General features: G+C 42.5%; 1 protein-coding gene across 2 annotated transcripts in view; it reads left to right on the forward strand.

The window, feature by feature from the left end:
• KLHDC1 (kelch domain containing 1) overlaps positions 1–14,582 on the forward strand; it is a 1,359,852-nt gene that overhangs the window by 1,274,566 nt on the left and 70,704 nt on the right. The gene's annotated exons all lie outside the window — the stretch shown is intronic.

The following is a 14,582-nucleotide window of genomic DNA, read 5'->3' on the forward strand; positions in this document are numbered from 1 at the left end:
TGTAGTTGTACTCTCTATGCATGCGCAGCCTCGTTTCCAAGCACACGCTTCTTTGTTTTTCTTCAAGTTCGCCAAGCAAACCTCTCCTCATTTCAGGTATTAAATTTGCCACTTTGTTCTGCCGGGTTGTGTGCCTTATCCGCTGCTATACTTTTGTAATATCCTAATAATCATATTCTATCTATATTTATTTGAAACGTATTGCCGAGGAACCAAACGTTAATTACATACTCTGTCCTCCGCCATTTTTGTAGTTTTCCTCCGTTATTTTTATTATACCTGCTACTTTCATTTTACCCCCCGCCTATCTTCTCTATGATCCATGAGATTTCCTGCCACAGACACTACGGTATTGGTCCTTGGCCTCCGATCTTATCAGACTTGGTCACACGCAAACCTAAAAACTAATTTGAAGCACGTAAGGCACAGCCATTACAACGCGTGACCGTCGCCACAAAGCCATTACCATGCTTATGCCTTTATCATGCGTGGTAAATGTATACTTGCTGTAAAAGCATGCTTGGTAAAGGCATATGCGTGTGTCACGGGGTCGCAGAGTCACCTATATTGTTCCCCGTGACTGACTCTCCGTCTCCCCTACAGGACTGGTCCGGGCCCTTTAAGGGAAGCCTGGACTTCCCTGACTTTGAACCCAACCCCCTAGCGTCAGAGGTCGTCGGCCTATCCTCATTGGCCACAACAGAAGAAAAGGCGGACCCAGAAGACACGGAGTTGTTGGTGAACCGAGGCGACATCGAGCCAAGGAGAAGAAACCGACTGGAAGAGAAAGGGACCGAAGGCGCTGACTCGGAGGGACGACCCAGAGAAGCCGGGACAACGAGAGCCGACAACGGAATGTTGGAGCGAGAGGGAGACCCGGAAGACCCGCTGAGGGAGAAGCCAGGAGGCCACCGTCCCCACGCATCGCCCAGCCACGCGCAGGAAGACGCGTGGCTCAGCCAGGTACGGGGGCGCTTTAAAGAACTCCTACGATTTAACAAAGGGGGGACCGGGTAACGAAGGGAGCGGGCGGGACCGTCGTTCCAGAGCACCAGTTTACTTTTGAGCACTTTCCTCTCCATACTTCGGGCTAGTGTTCTTTTTGAGGTTGCTGATGGTGACGGTTGTATTTTTGACTCCTCCTCACGAATGTTACTCTCACTCCCTGCCCCATTTCCAGTCTGCTAGAATTGAGCAGTGAACTAACTGCCACGTTTCCTTTCTCTTCTTCCAACCGGCGAGACGGTGAGACCCAAGGAAACCGACCGGGCTGAGAAGAACACCGAAGACAAAGCAGGAAGAAAACCGAATTCCCTGAGAAAGTCTGAACTGCATTTTTTTTTAAGAAAACCTAATAAACCTTGCTGTTCTATACCTCAATATTGGCTCCTCTCCTTGTACACCCTTAAGGTTACAAGTGGCGAGCCAGATAGGAGCTTTCCGTCTGTCAAGATGGAGACCTTGCTTACTCAGATGAGGGAAGGACAGGCCAAATTAGAATGGGCTACAGGGCAGTCCACTGAACAAGCAGATAGTGATAGAGCCGCGTTTACGGCCGCCATACAACAGCAAGCCGATAATCTGACTAAACTAGCCGAGGGACAAACCCAGCTCTTAGTGGCCCTTGGGCAAACCCGCGCCGCTGCCCCTCCAGGAGCCGTGGTGCCTCTTCAAAAGTATGTAGCGGGTGATGATCCCATATCGTTCTTTCTGAACTTTGAAAGGGCTGCTAGAGCCAGTGCATGGCCGGGAGAAAGGAGGCATAAGCAGCATATCAGCTGGCCAACAAAGACGGTACAGCGGCCTATGGACATGTAAAACAATTCATTTTAGACAGGCTTGGGGTCGACGATGAGATCCATAGATTGCGATTCCGACAAGAAAAGGGACTTCCAAACGACACACCCAAAACCTTGTTTTACAAATTAAAAGATGCAGCTGACAGATGGTTGAAACCGCAGGATTCGACTATGGAAGGCGTTATGAGCAAGATATACCTTGAGCAATTTCTTGAAGCTCTACCATATGGGACTCAAAGATGGCTTAGACAGCATGCAGGGCTAACATTGGAACATGCGATAGAAATGGCTACTTCCTATGCCAGAGCCCAAAACCGTCCTAACTTCCGGGAAGCTGAAAGAAACAACACCAACAAAGCCCCTGTGAAAATAGAAAAGAAAATAACCAAGACCCCGACAGAACCTCCTTTCAAACTCCTTCCCCCTAAGCTCGAACCTCCTGTCATGACTAGTCCCCAATGTTATGAGTGTGGGGAATGGGGGCATATTGCGAGGTATTGTCGTAAAAATAAAGTTAAAGGAGAAGAGCCAATGGAAGTAGGATACCTGCCCCGCGCCATCATGTACGCTCAAGAAACCGGTCCCACTTTTTACATAAGTGTCTTTCTCAATGATCAGAAGACCAAGGCCGTATTAGATTCAGGGTGTCGCCATTCCGTAGTCAGGAAAAGCTTAATTTCTAACCCTTCTCTTTTGTTAGGTCGTACAGTCAGAATAAAATGTGTACATGGGGACGTTCAAACCTATCCTTTAGCCAGGGTAACCATCACAACGGAAGAAGGCACAGAAGTGCAGTGCGAATTAGGAGTACTCCCTGAATTGCCTGAACCCCTTATCATAGGTACTGATAATGTGTGTTTTTCCACCCTAATGACTGAAGCATTACAAAGGAGTAAGCAACTAGATACAAGCAGGACTGGGTTGTTGGTGTCAGAAACATGGGCAACAGATTCCAACTTTCGATCGCCCAACTAAACGAGGCCTCTTTGCCCAAGCCTGGCAGAATGCCCAGGATAACAAAACCCGGGGGAAGCTCATCTACCCTGCTTTTGTGGGGAAAAAAGGGCTCTTATATAGACTGGGCAATGACCAAGCAACTCCCCAACTCATTGTGCCCACCGATTTTCGTGATCAAGTCATGTTTTATGCTCATGCCCATCTCCTGGCAGGGCACTCACGAGCTGAAAAAACCACTGACTTGATCGTCCAACACTTCTTTTGGCCTGGAGTGTATGCACAGGTGAAACGGTATTGTCAAGAGTGTCCCATTTGCCAGAAGTGTAATACCTACAAACCTCCTAAAGTGCCCTTAGTACCCCTCCCGATCATAGGGAAGCCCTTTGACAGGATTGGAGTTGACATAGTGGGACCTCTTCCTAAAACAAAAGGGGGCTACCAATATGTCATGGTTGTCGTGGATTACGCTACCCGTTATCCAGAGGATACAACTCTAAAATGGCGTACAACACGTGCACTCCGTCTTTTTTATACATAAGGTCACGTGTGTAGTGACGAATGCGCTGGATGGGTGTGGTGTGGGTGTATACAAGCCATGAGGGAGTGTGTGTGCCGATCTGACAACTAGACCTGGAACTAAGAAATCACTACAATGGAAATCTGGGCCTTATACTGTTGTTGTGTTTTCCTGGTAGCGTAAGAGTGGCCTGTACTAACGTATTCAGTCTCGACTCATTTACCACCTCCCCCGGGGCTTTTAAATGTTGGAAGAGAAGCCAATAATTGTGCTGACTTTTCTCCTTTAGCTTGCAGTACTATATTGTTTTATAAAATGTATAACTCTTCAAACCATCTTTGAAAGAAAAATACTCATATTTCAAAAATATTTTTATTGAGTCATTTATATTGATCATATGGGTGAAGTACAGAAATGGTTTTACATTCTGTAAAGAGCGGAGGAGGCAGTATAAGTTAAATTCTTATTTATTCATAAGTATCAAATGACCCACTGGTGCTCAAGCGCAGGCATCTAGCCAGATCAGCTCCAACCGCTTCTCTGGTCTAGAACCTTAGCTCTCCAACAAATTCGTTCTGCATTACATTCTAAACATTCTGTGTGATGTCAATAATACTACAAAACACAAAGACCTAAAATATTAAAGAACTACAAAGAAAAAAGAAGAAAGATATTACCACATGTATCTTTTTCACAATAAAATAAAATAAACTAAAACAAAATAAAACAAAATTAATCTAAAATGTAGTCATCCAACTTCTTGGGCAACCTTACACTTCTTTTATGCGAATCATGTAAACCATGTACAGATGAACTTGCACCAACATTACAATCAGAAACAGAAGAATCCAAATCAGGATCAATATTTGAATGAAAAGTATTCCCAAGATCATCACTTGAATGAGCAAACTGCTCAGTCTGGAATGGACCACAGAATACATTATCAAACCAAATATCATCACCATCTTCCGTTTTTCCTAAAAAACGTTCTTGACCTGGTTTGAGGATAACCACTGAACTTTTGCTCCACCAACCTTTGCCCTTAAGCAGAACAGTGGACTCAGTGACATCCTCAACTTGAAAAGGTACAGTACATTTTGACATACCTTTCGGTACCTTTCGGTGTAAAAGAAGGTTTAATAATTCTAACCCAATCACCAACTTTTATACTTTTGTTTTTACAATGGTGAGAATCATCATGATAAGTTTTTCCAGACATGTGAGCAGTAGCTATGTTGTTTCTGGCTTTAATAACAGAAGTTTCAAAATTATCTCTAAAATTCTTTCCTTTACGCAATAGAGGCATAAACAAAGATCTCGCTTGTCTACCTCTCATTAAAATATAAGGAGAAGCTCCTGTACAGGAGTTAGGAGTCAAGTGATAACTCTATATCTTTTCCTTTAGAAATTCAAACACATCAAGTTTGCTTTCCAAAGCAGCTTGAATGCCTGCTTTGAAAAATCTGTTTGCTCTCTCAATTTGACCATTAGAGCGGGGACTATAAAGAGGAGCCCTTTTTGCAGACACACTAAATTTTTGCAAAAACATTTGCATCTTACTGGAAATGAACTGAACATCATTATCAGACATAATGGAGACAGGTGCCCCTTCGATCCTGAAAATGTTATCCAGGAAACATATGACCTCATCAGTAGTAGGATGCTCAACAAAAGAATAGTATAACCACTTAGAAAAATCATCAATAAGGACAATTAAAAATCTTTTTTCTCTGCCAAGACACTCATAAGATCCTGAGAAATTAATAGAAAGCTTTTCCCAAGGACCTGCAGGGCCATCTCCAATAGACAACTGTTCAGTAGAAACTTTCCAGTGTTCATCTGAATTAACACACACTGAACATTTATCAATAAACTTTTCAACAGAAGCATCCAAAGCAGGCCATCCCATCCTCGTCGTCATTGTAAAGAGCGGTGGAGGCAGTATAAGTTAAATTCTTATTTATTCATAAGTATCAAATGACCCACCGGTGCTCAAGCCCAGGCGTATAGCCAGATCAGCTCCAACCGCTTCTCTGGTCTAGAACCTTAGCTCTCCAACAAATTTGTTCTACATTACATACTAAACATTCTGTGTGATGTCAATAATACTACAAAACACAAAGACCTAAAATATTAAAGAACTACAAAGAAAAGAGAAGAAAGATATTACCACACATTCATTGGTATCACGCGTTCCACTACATTCATTTTATTTTATCATAAGCACTCACTCCTTATGTTTACAATATATAAGTGTTGGCAGCCATCTTGTGCCTCGGTAGAATCGAGGCATAAGAAAGCAGTGAAAGAACCGCAAAAAACACGCGAAGGGGGCAGGGTAGAAACATACTGATCCCCTAGGCCTGCTCAGGGGGTCCCACATGGATCGTTAGGCCCAAAATTCTTTTTTAAATCGCGGGGTACGCGTTTTGGGCGAAAAAGAAAAAACGCAACGCCCACTTTATTGTTAATTAGCCCTCGGGGGCAATTTTTTTTTTAGAATGGGTGGCCCAGAGGGTCCCCCCTGCGCGGGGATCTCTACCTCTCGGGCTTTAACTATATGTATGCGGGGGCACATGGCCCCCGGAGTTCCGGGGACCGCCCCCCCTCCCCGGGGCCTCTTTTTATTAAAAAATACTGTGAGCCCCCCCACACGCCCCGGGGACCCCCATCTCCTCGAGGCTCGATATAGAAAATAGGGGGTTTCTGACGGACACCCCAGCGTCGGGGACCACCAACCCCCAGGATTTTCGAATGTTGGGGGGGGTGGCGCGCAAGCAAAATATCTTTGCATGTACACGTAGTGAGAGGCAACTATTAAAGATGACTTGCTTTCGCCGGACCCCGAAAGGCTTCTTCCAGAATTAGTACGCACTTCACTGCCAGACCTCATTTAATGATTATCCAGGCTCTCAAGCCTAAACCCGTCAGAAATCACCTCTCATCATGTTTTCTTCTTTTTAGTGTATTGTGTGTGGCAGACTGCGTGACCCTATGCCCAGAGCCCTCGAAGGCTCTGGAGACTGCCACGCCCCAAGACCAGCTCCTGCAGTGTCTCTGTGCCGCGCGGCGTCATTTAAAAGTCCCTGGCTTTAATCGAGACTGAATACATTAGTACAGCCTACTGTGCTTACGCTACCAGGAAAACACAACAACAGTACATGGCCCAGATTTCAATTGAAGTGATTTCTTAGTTCCAGGTCTAGTTGTCAGATTGGCACATACACTTCCTCATGGCTGGTATACACCCACACCACACCCATCCAGTACATACGTCACTACACATGTGACCCTATGTACAAAAAAGACGGAGCGTACAATGCCCCCACGGTCCCGCCGACTCCTCGTGACGGTCATGTTCGAATAGAGCATGCGCAAATGAAATGAGAAACATTAGGGGTAGACGGACTGATGGTGGGCGTGGTGGGGCGTATTGTGAGCATGCGCACCATTAATATACATGCGCTGACTGAAAGGGGTACACAGCTCGATATAGAACACCGGCATTGCTTTTACACATGGGGAGATGCTAAGTTTCATGTGGAAATGCAATCTTGTTTGCATTTTGAAAGTGAGAACAGATTTTACTGTTGTGTCTTTCAAAGCTCAAACTAAGTTTTCTATGGGAGAGCGGGAGCCGTAAGACTTCCCCCTCTCTTAGGAAACAGCAGTATCCCGGGGGTAGGCACCCCGGGACACTGCATGAACCGGTTCTGGGCGTGGCGGTTTCCAGGGCTCTCGTGGGAACCAGGCGGAGGGCCACCGAACCCGTGTCACACAATACCGAAATCTCCGGGGGATGGTTGTTCCCGGGATTTGAGGTCCACACACTTTTAATTTTTTAGGGGGGGGGGGGCGTGGACGCGCAAGTGGCGCAAGGGGGTTGTAAATGTGGTACAGTGTTTTGTTTTACTTTGCTTTCCTTTCTGTCTTGTAGAGGATCCAGGGTAAATATAACGTTTTTTGTACAGCCAGTACCTTTCTGCCTGTTACCATAGTAACAGTTCATGGAACACTTGCGTGAGCACAGAGGTTAGATGTTCACCACAATATTTTGCTAATTGAAATAGTTACTGTGCTGGAGATTTATAGTTTTTTCTCATAGGAACCGTTAGTCGTAAAAGAAGTCAGTGGAAACGTTTTCTTAGCGATTCCTTCCTGTTCGGGGAGTATTAGGGTAACGTGCTCCAAGCGGGACTTTACGAAGCTTAATGTTCATTGGCTGTGAAGTATTAAAAGTAGAAGGTTTGGCAGTCATTCCTTCCTCCAATGCGGAATAACATGGACATTTTATTGGCTAACGTGTTCCGAGCACAAGTTTGCTCCTTATTGGGTGGGAACGGTTCACTGTTGTCAGTGATTTTGTGACGCACTTCTAAAGAAGTATGGGAAAAGAAAGTAGTAGAGGGGAGGTAGGAACACTAATAACTCTGTACAGTGTCCAGAAGGTGGTGGAGAGGGATTATGAGGGAAACAATTGTTTTTATATGTTTCAAGGGCCATTTATATAATTGCCGTGTGGTGTATAAATCACGGCGGAAAAATGACAGTGTCTTGCGCTGTTTTTTTTTATAAAGTTTGTGGGTGACATACTTCTTAGGAGATCTATTTACTTATAATGTGGTGTTTACTTTCCTGATGGGAAGGTGTGGTTGCGCAGCAAAAAATTCAGTCTAGGTTTGAAACAGTTTTTATTAAGCAAATACAAATAACTTTCTTCAGAAACTGTCGCTGTATACATGAAAGGGGTGAGAATTAAAAATGGAATTTCATAAAATATCAGTTAAGCGTGGCTATATCCTTCTTTTTTGTGCTACAGTTTGTAAAAGTGTTGCCCCACATTCTTGATGATGTAAGGGCATCAGTTACTTTTAGATAAAGTAGAATAGAAGTGCTACAACACACACTCCCGCACTACATTATCTCAGATTAAGAGAACAAGTAAAAAACAGTTAAATACAAGTGATTTCATATTACATAGAAATGCATGCATTATTATTTTTTCAAATTTGTATTATGTACAATTCAGGAACGTGCTGTCGTAGTGTTTAGAGGTTGCAGACTGTTCCGCTAATAAATCACATACTCACTAAAGAATATATAGGATGGTACTCTTATAATATAAAGTACAGGTCCTATATATTCTTTAGGGAGAAGATGAATAGGAACCGCAAATAAGAATAGAAATTAGAAAATAACATTCAGAAATGTTGGGTTTATTAAATATCTAAAGTAACAAAGTATGCATGATAGCTATATTTTTTTGTTCTGCTGTTTCGTAAAATGTTTCTTGAAAAAAAATATCTGATCAAGTACTTTTTAATATTTGAAAGTTCTATTATAGATGGCGCTGAAAAATCTACCATTCTTCTTCTGTAGAAACAGGACAATCTATTATAATATAACGATTGATACCATTGTTACAGTAAAAAGAAAAGGAAAATAAAATTATGTATTTAACAGAACATCCATAATGAAATACTTTCTAGCGGTAATTATTTACTGAACTTCTTTTCTCCGGAAGGTGAAAAAGTTTGATCTTCGTGGTGACGCGTCATAAACTCCTCTGAGATCATGACAGTGAGAATAATAATATGTATATATTTTCACAGCACGTGATCACAACGGAAAAATAGACTGAAAGCCGCAAGCCGGTAACGTTGCTTACTTATCGTTACTCTTTGTGACGACGGATCGTGAACTCCATTAAGATCACCAAGACTGTTAATGTTATAATATACATATTAACAGTATGTGATCTCTAAGGGAAAACACAATAACGAGTGGAAGATGGTGACGTTGATTGTAAATGTTTAGGGTTTGCGTCGACGGGTCACCAACAACTCTCAAGCGAAGTACAGTGTCAATATTATAATATAAAAAGTAACTATATATAAGGTGAAAGGAGCCAGAAAAGGAGCAATGTTTGTTATAATCAATCTGTTTCTAAACACAAGCTGCTGACGTTACAGAGAAAAAGCGAAAAACATACAAGAATTTTTTTTTCTAGATATAAATGTTTAAATATTGACAAATAGCCACAAATTATAACTAAGTACTATGCTTATGCCATATTGAAACAACTTACAACTCTGGAATATGTTTGTTGACGCAAAAAGAGAATCCTATGCTAGAAAACAGAACCTGCATCACAGATTGGCGACTCAGAAATAACTCTCGAAAACGAAACTAATTGCACAGTAGGTGTGGTTTATATAGTTTTTGGTTGTTTAGTAGTCTACGGAAGGAAGCTGTGGGTCCGCCTATTTAGATGGCACGTTTTGCAGTTTACACGTGCTCACGTTTTAACAGTTTTTCTTCTGCACGTGTTTGGAAAAGTTACAAACTGTGAAGCTGTAAAGGTTTCGATTTTGATCGATACACGTATAAGGTATTATTATCTACATACGTTGGAGAGTTTAAAAAGTGTTACTCGGTAAACTGTGTTCTTTGCATCTAAATAGAAGACATAAAAAAAATCTTTATCATTAGAAGAAAAAAAAAGGATTAATATTTGTTATTATTATGCTTCTTAATTTAAAAAATGCTAGCATTTGTAAGTCGTAAACCTATCCTCGGAAAGGTGTGCTGGCGCTTGGGGCGTTGGGAAGATTAGTAAATAATAAATGCCCCTTTCTATGCACCTGTAAACTTGGCTTTTAAACTTTCAATTGCCCAGTCTGTATCTTTACACTTCCTCCAAACATTCTGCTACTGCTATTTTAGTATTGTAGTGAGCCATACAGCAGTATGTGTTTATCCATACACTGTTTTAAAAGTGAAGCAGTTATACATTCAGCTCGACACTCTCCTTGGACAACTGTAATCATTCATCCACTACCCAAGTAGTCATGCAGCAAAGTAGGCCTAAGGGCAATGACTGCGTCAAACACCTATAGATAATGAATGCACTTTTCTATGCATCTGGAAACTTAACTATTAAACTTACAATTGCCCAGTCTGTATGTTTACACTTCCTCCAAAGATTCTGCTACTGCTATTTTAGTATTGTAGTGAGCCATACAGCATTATGTGTTTATCTATACATTGTTTTAAAAGTGAAGCTGCTATATATTCAGCCAGACACTCTCCTTGCAGGACTGTAAGCATTCAGTCAGTTCCCAAGTAGTCATGCACGAAAGTAGGCCTTTGGGCATGAACTCCTTCAAATCTGTATAGACTATGCTGTAGTGTAGTTCCTATTTTCCCAATAGGCTCTGCGCATGGGAATAATACCTACAGCAGTAAAGGCCTAGACCAGACGTTAACTAGGTCTACTACTGTCGATACTAGACTTAAGTTTTGGGTTTGCCAGCGTAGCTCAGAGTTCGCTAGAAACTTTCTCGAATGTTCAAGGAGGAATTAACTTCCCTGATTAGACAAGAAGGGATTTAGTTTCTGACAACCATAGAACATGACAACTTTGCTCTCCCCTAATCAAGAGTCAATCTCGAGAGTCGTGTGAGCACAAGGCAATTATTTTACTCAGTCAGTACGTGCATTCTTAGTCTCATCAGATTGTAGAGAAAAGGAAGAGACGGGCGTGTTCAATAAAAAGGTGTTATTTATTGATCAGTCTCTTTTCTCGTACAAGAGAAATGGATCGATATTATTGCAATACTTATAGTTAAGTAAAGTGCATACATTAAAAGCAATAGTATAAAATAATACTGTAAAAACATTGATATGGTTTCTGAGCCATATGATGTTTAAAATGATTAAAATATATTTACATACACATATACATTTGACTAAACGTACTCAACTGGTGTTTCTAAATACGCCTACCCCGTGTACCTGACCTAAGTCTAATGCGTGGGCGGGAATAGAAAGTTACAGTTTAAGTTAAGTTTGTTTTTGCTAAGTGAATAACTAAAGAATTCTCTGTGAGGGGTTATTGTAAATGTGCTGGACTTGTAAAGCGCACAGCTGCCCGTGAGCGTCCCGGCGCTTGCTTAGGGAACCCGTCCTGGTATTCCCCTGTGAGAAACCCCGGCAGGGTGTCCACAAGGTGAAAGCCAGGCATCCCGCCGCGAGGGGCCGTAGTGGAGATTAAGCAAGCTATTGCCCAGAGTCGCAGAGTGTGACCCCGTGAGTTGAGTAAGCACCAGAGCGAGAATTGTCGAGTCCGTGGAATTTTGAGCCCGAGACCCGCCGAGGCGGGGAATCGAACCCTGGTCCACAGTCGATCTCAGCTTCCGGGTCTGCCGCCTCTAACCACTGAGCCACGCTTCTCCACTCAGTTCTGTACCTGGAATTTAGGATGAATGAGGAATGGTATCTCTTTCTCTGCTCTCGATATTCCAGGCTGCCTGCGAGGGCTGCCCAGAAGCGCCGGTGCTGGGTCTCTTGGCTTGAGATAGCAGCGCGTCTCTCAGCGCGTCAGGAAGGCGGGGCTGCTGCCAGCGGGGTCTGCTCCTGCTCTCGGCTTCGGCAAGTGTGGCTGCTCCGTCTCGTCACCACGCGTGTGTTTGCATAGGGCAAGATCGGCAATATTTATACCTTAAAGGTGCCGAGATTGACGTAAGGATGGACATAGATACGTCAATAAAGATGTCATACGACTTGCTCGTTAGCACATTCTTTACTAAAGTTCTCTGTGAAATCAAAACAATGGCCGCACGGATTTTCCAGGTTGTCATAGGTTTGATTTGTTATGAGAACGTCGTATGCCTTATCAGGGGCTGGAGGAATGTCGCTTGTCTAATTAGATCTCAAGCGTTATGACCTAATCAGATAACACGTTCCTGTGCCGTAGTGTGACTGCGTCAGATAACGGTATCTGCATCATGGGGGCTTTTCTTGCCTCATGGGCTGACTGTTAGTTAACTTGATAGTTAGTTTAACCAGAATAGGGGGATTGGTTCAGAACCTATAGGAATACATGACACCCACTCCACGCTAACTATGGTCATATTTACTAATCTATGCATAGTATAACATAGTACAACATACTATAGAGTATAGTGTATACCTTACCACCCCAAAATACATAAATGCATTTTGAAATATTCAAATATACTGAAAAATTGCAGTCATATATATTGTATGCACTTAAGCTATGCTACGCATTTGTAGACATTATTGCTTATTTGGTATATGAGAAATACACATGAAATGGCTCTTAATATGGCTATACAGAAAGAAAGTTCGAGACCATTTCATCACATAATAAAATATTTGTGAACATCCCAGCGGGCAACTAAAGTTCATAAAGTATCTAAAAATAGAAATCTTAGTTCTCTAGGAATAGTTTCTTACTTTAAGCAGAAGATAAGTGTCCCGAAAAATTTGTGAAAAATAATTTGGGGCTGCTAAAAAATTGTTGTCCGTGAACTGGTGGGAAGAATTGTTCATGTGACTTTATTTTTAAAGTTGAAGGCCGAATTCAGGGAACGCCGTGTGCGAGCTTGCTCAAAAGTCTCTATTTCTGTTCCGGAGAGAACATCATATCATTAAGGCTTTCGAAAAAACTGTCAACAGCTTCATGGGAAAGTTCCACTAAGTCGGAAATAGGGGTAACCATGCATTCGTGCGCATGATTGTCTGCATTGACATTCTGTATCGCATTGCTGACAGAAGGTCGTACCTGTTCAATGCTGCTTTCATCTTGAACTTCACTACTCTTCAATCGTAGTGGTGAAGATTCCAGGAATGCCGTCATCAGGATTGGCAGCCTTTGAGGGCAGCACAAAGCGTGAACCTTGGTAGGAACCAACAATGTATCCGCATCCACTGGCGCATCCGATTGTAGCGTCAGACAGGTGTCTAACACGCATTCTTCTCCGCATAGCAGACATCTCAATACAGGTAAAACACATCTTTGCCACATTGGTCGAAATGATAGAAACCAAGTCATGTTCAGGTCTCTAAGCCGGGATAGTCCCAGGATTTTTGATATCCGGTCCTGGTATCCAATGGCTAGGATCGTTTCTTCCATTGTCGCGAGAGTTTGATCTGTGACATGGGTTGCCATAACGAAAAATAAGGACTAAGAATAGAATTCCTGCAATTAGTCCCAGGATCAGGGGAAGTCCGCCAAAAATCGAATGGACGAAATCTGGAAAAATACCCAGTATGGCTTTGAATGGTGTTAATGCCATCGAAAATACTGTCTTAAATACCTTTGAGACCCCAGTGGTATCAGAAATATTTAAGATTTCGCTCAGGATTTCCGAGAAATGTACGGGGGAATTAGTTGATAATAATGTATGTATCTCTGCAGTCGTCCTTGCGACTTGTAGATCATACGTTTCTTTTGATGACGTGAGCCTTGTCGGCGTCTGAAGAAGCACTGTTTTCATTCTGCTTAAAGTATCTATTCGAATAGAAGTAATTTTCAAACTGGGCCATGCCCTTGCCTCCCTGTCTGGAAAGGAGCTGGGGAATAAAGAACGTCCACAGCACTTGACCTTCGCCGTCGTAGTGACTAGATAAGGAGTCCCGGGCATAAGACTACAACATCTGCGGTCTACAATAAGAATGTAACTCCCATTATAGAGTCTTTGAAAGAATGGTTCTATTTCAGTTGCAGGTGCGCCTTGCTGGTGACATGAAAGGTTGTATGAATTCCCTTCACAGGCTCCATGCAAACTAATTCCGTTACACAGAAGCGTGCCGCTTAGTGACATAGCACAATTGTTGCCACTAAGAAACACTTTCTGTCCTTTATTACTGACACATGCATGTGAATAGGGCAGGTTCCAAGTTGTTTTAAGGTACCCCTTTCCCAATTTCTCGTACATGCCAGCCTGTATATATTTTTGGCAGTATTGAAACCTGAAGGTTGAGATTGGAATATTTATGATTCCGTGGATTATCCATTCACTGACAGGTCGTTCTGACATTGTCATTGGTAATCTTTTTAGTTTTTCAATGCTCAAGATTGTATAATCAGCACCCTTTTGCGCCATACCGATTTGTCTATCAGTAAGGTTAAAGATTTGGAATAGTGACGTTGTGTTGATTAAACGCCAAGGCACATAGCCTGAACGCAGATTTTGCAACGTCCAGCCAAGCTGTACAATAGAACGCAATTGTGACTGACCATGTTGTAATAACAGTAAGTCTTGCGATAATATATCGATTGCTGAAGACACAATGCTGTCCAAAGAAAAAATTCTGGAGGACAGAGTCATTAACCCATTGTCCACTACAGAAAGTGATTTTTCCAAATTAATACGGTCAATTTCCCGTATTCTCTCTGCTGTTTCAATTTGAGTAACCTTCCAGGCCTCATTGTATGCTGCATATACAGAGGCTGCTATGAAACGCTTTTGACGCTGTTTGCGTGGTCCCATTATGAAATC

Source organism: Lissotriton helveticus, chromosome 9, assembly GCF_964261635.1.
Source record: "Lissotriton helveticus chromosome 9, aLisHel1.1, whole genome shotgun sequence".
Taxonomy (NCBI): Eukaryota; Metazoa; Chordata; class Amphibia; order Caudata; family Salamandridae; genus Lissotriton; species Lissotriton helveticus.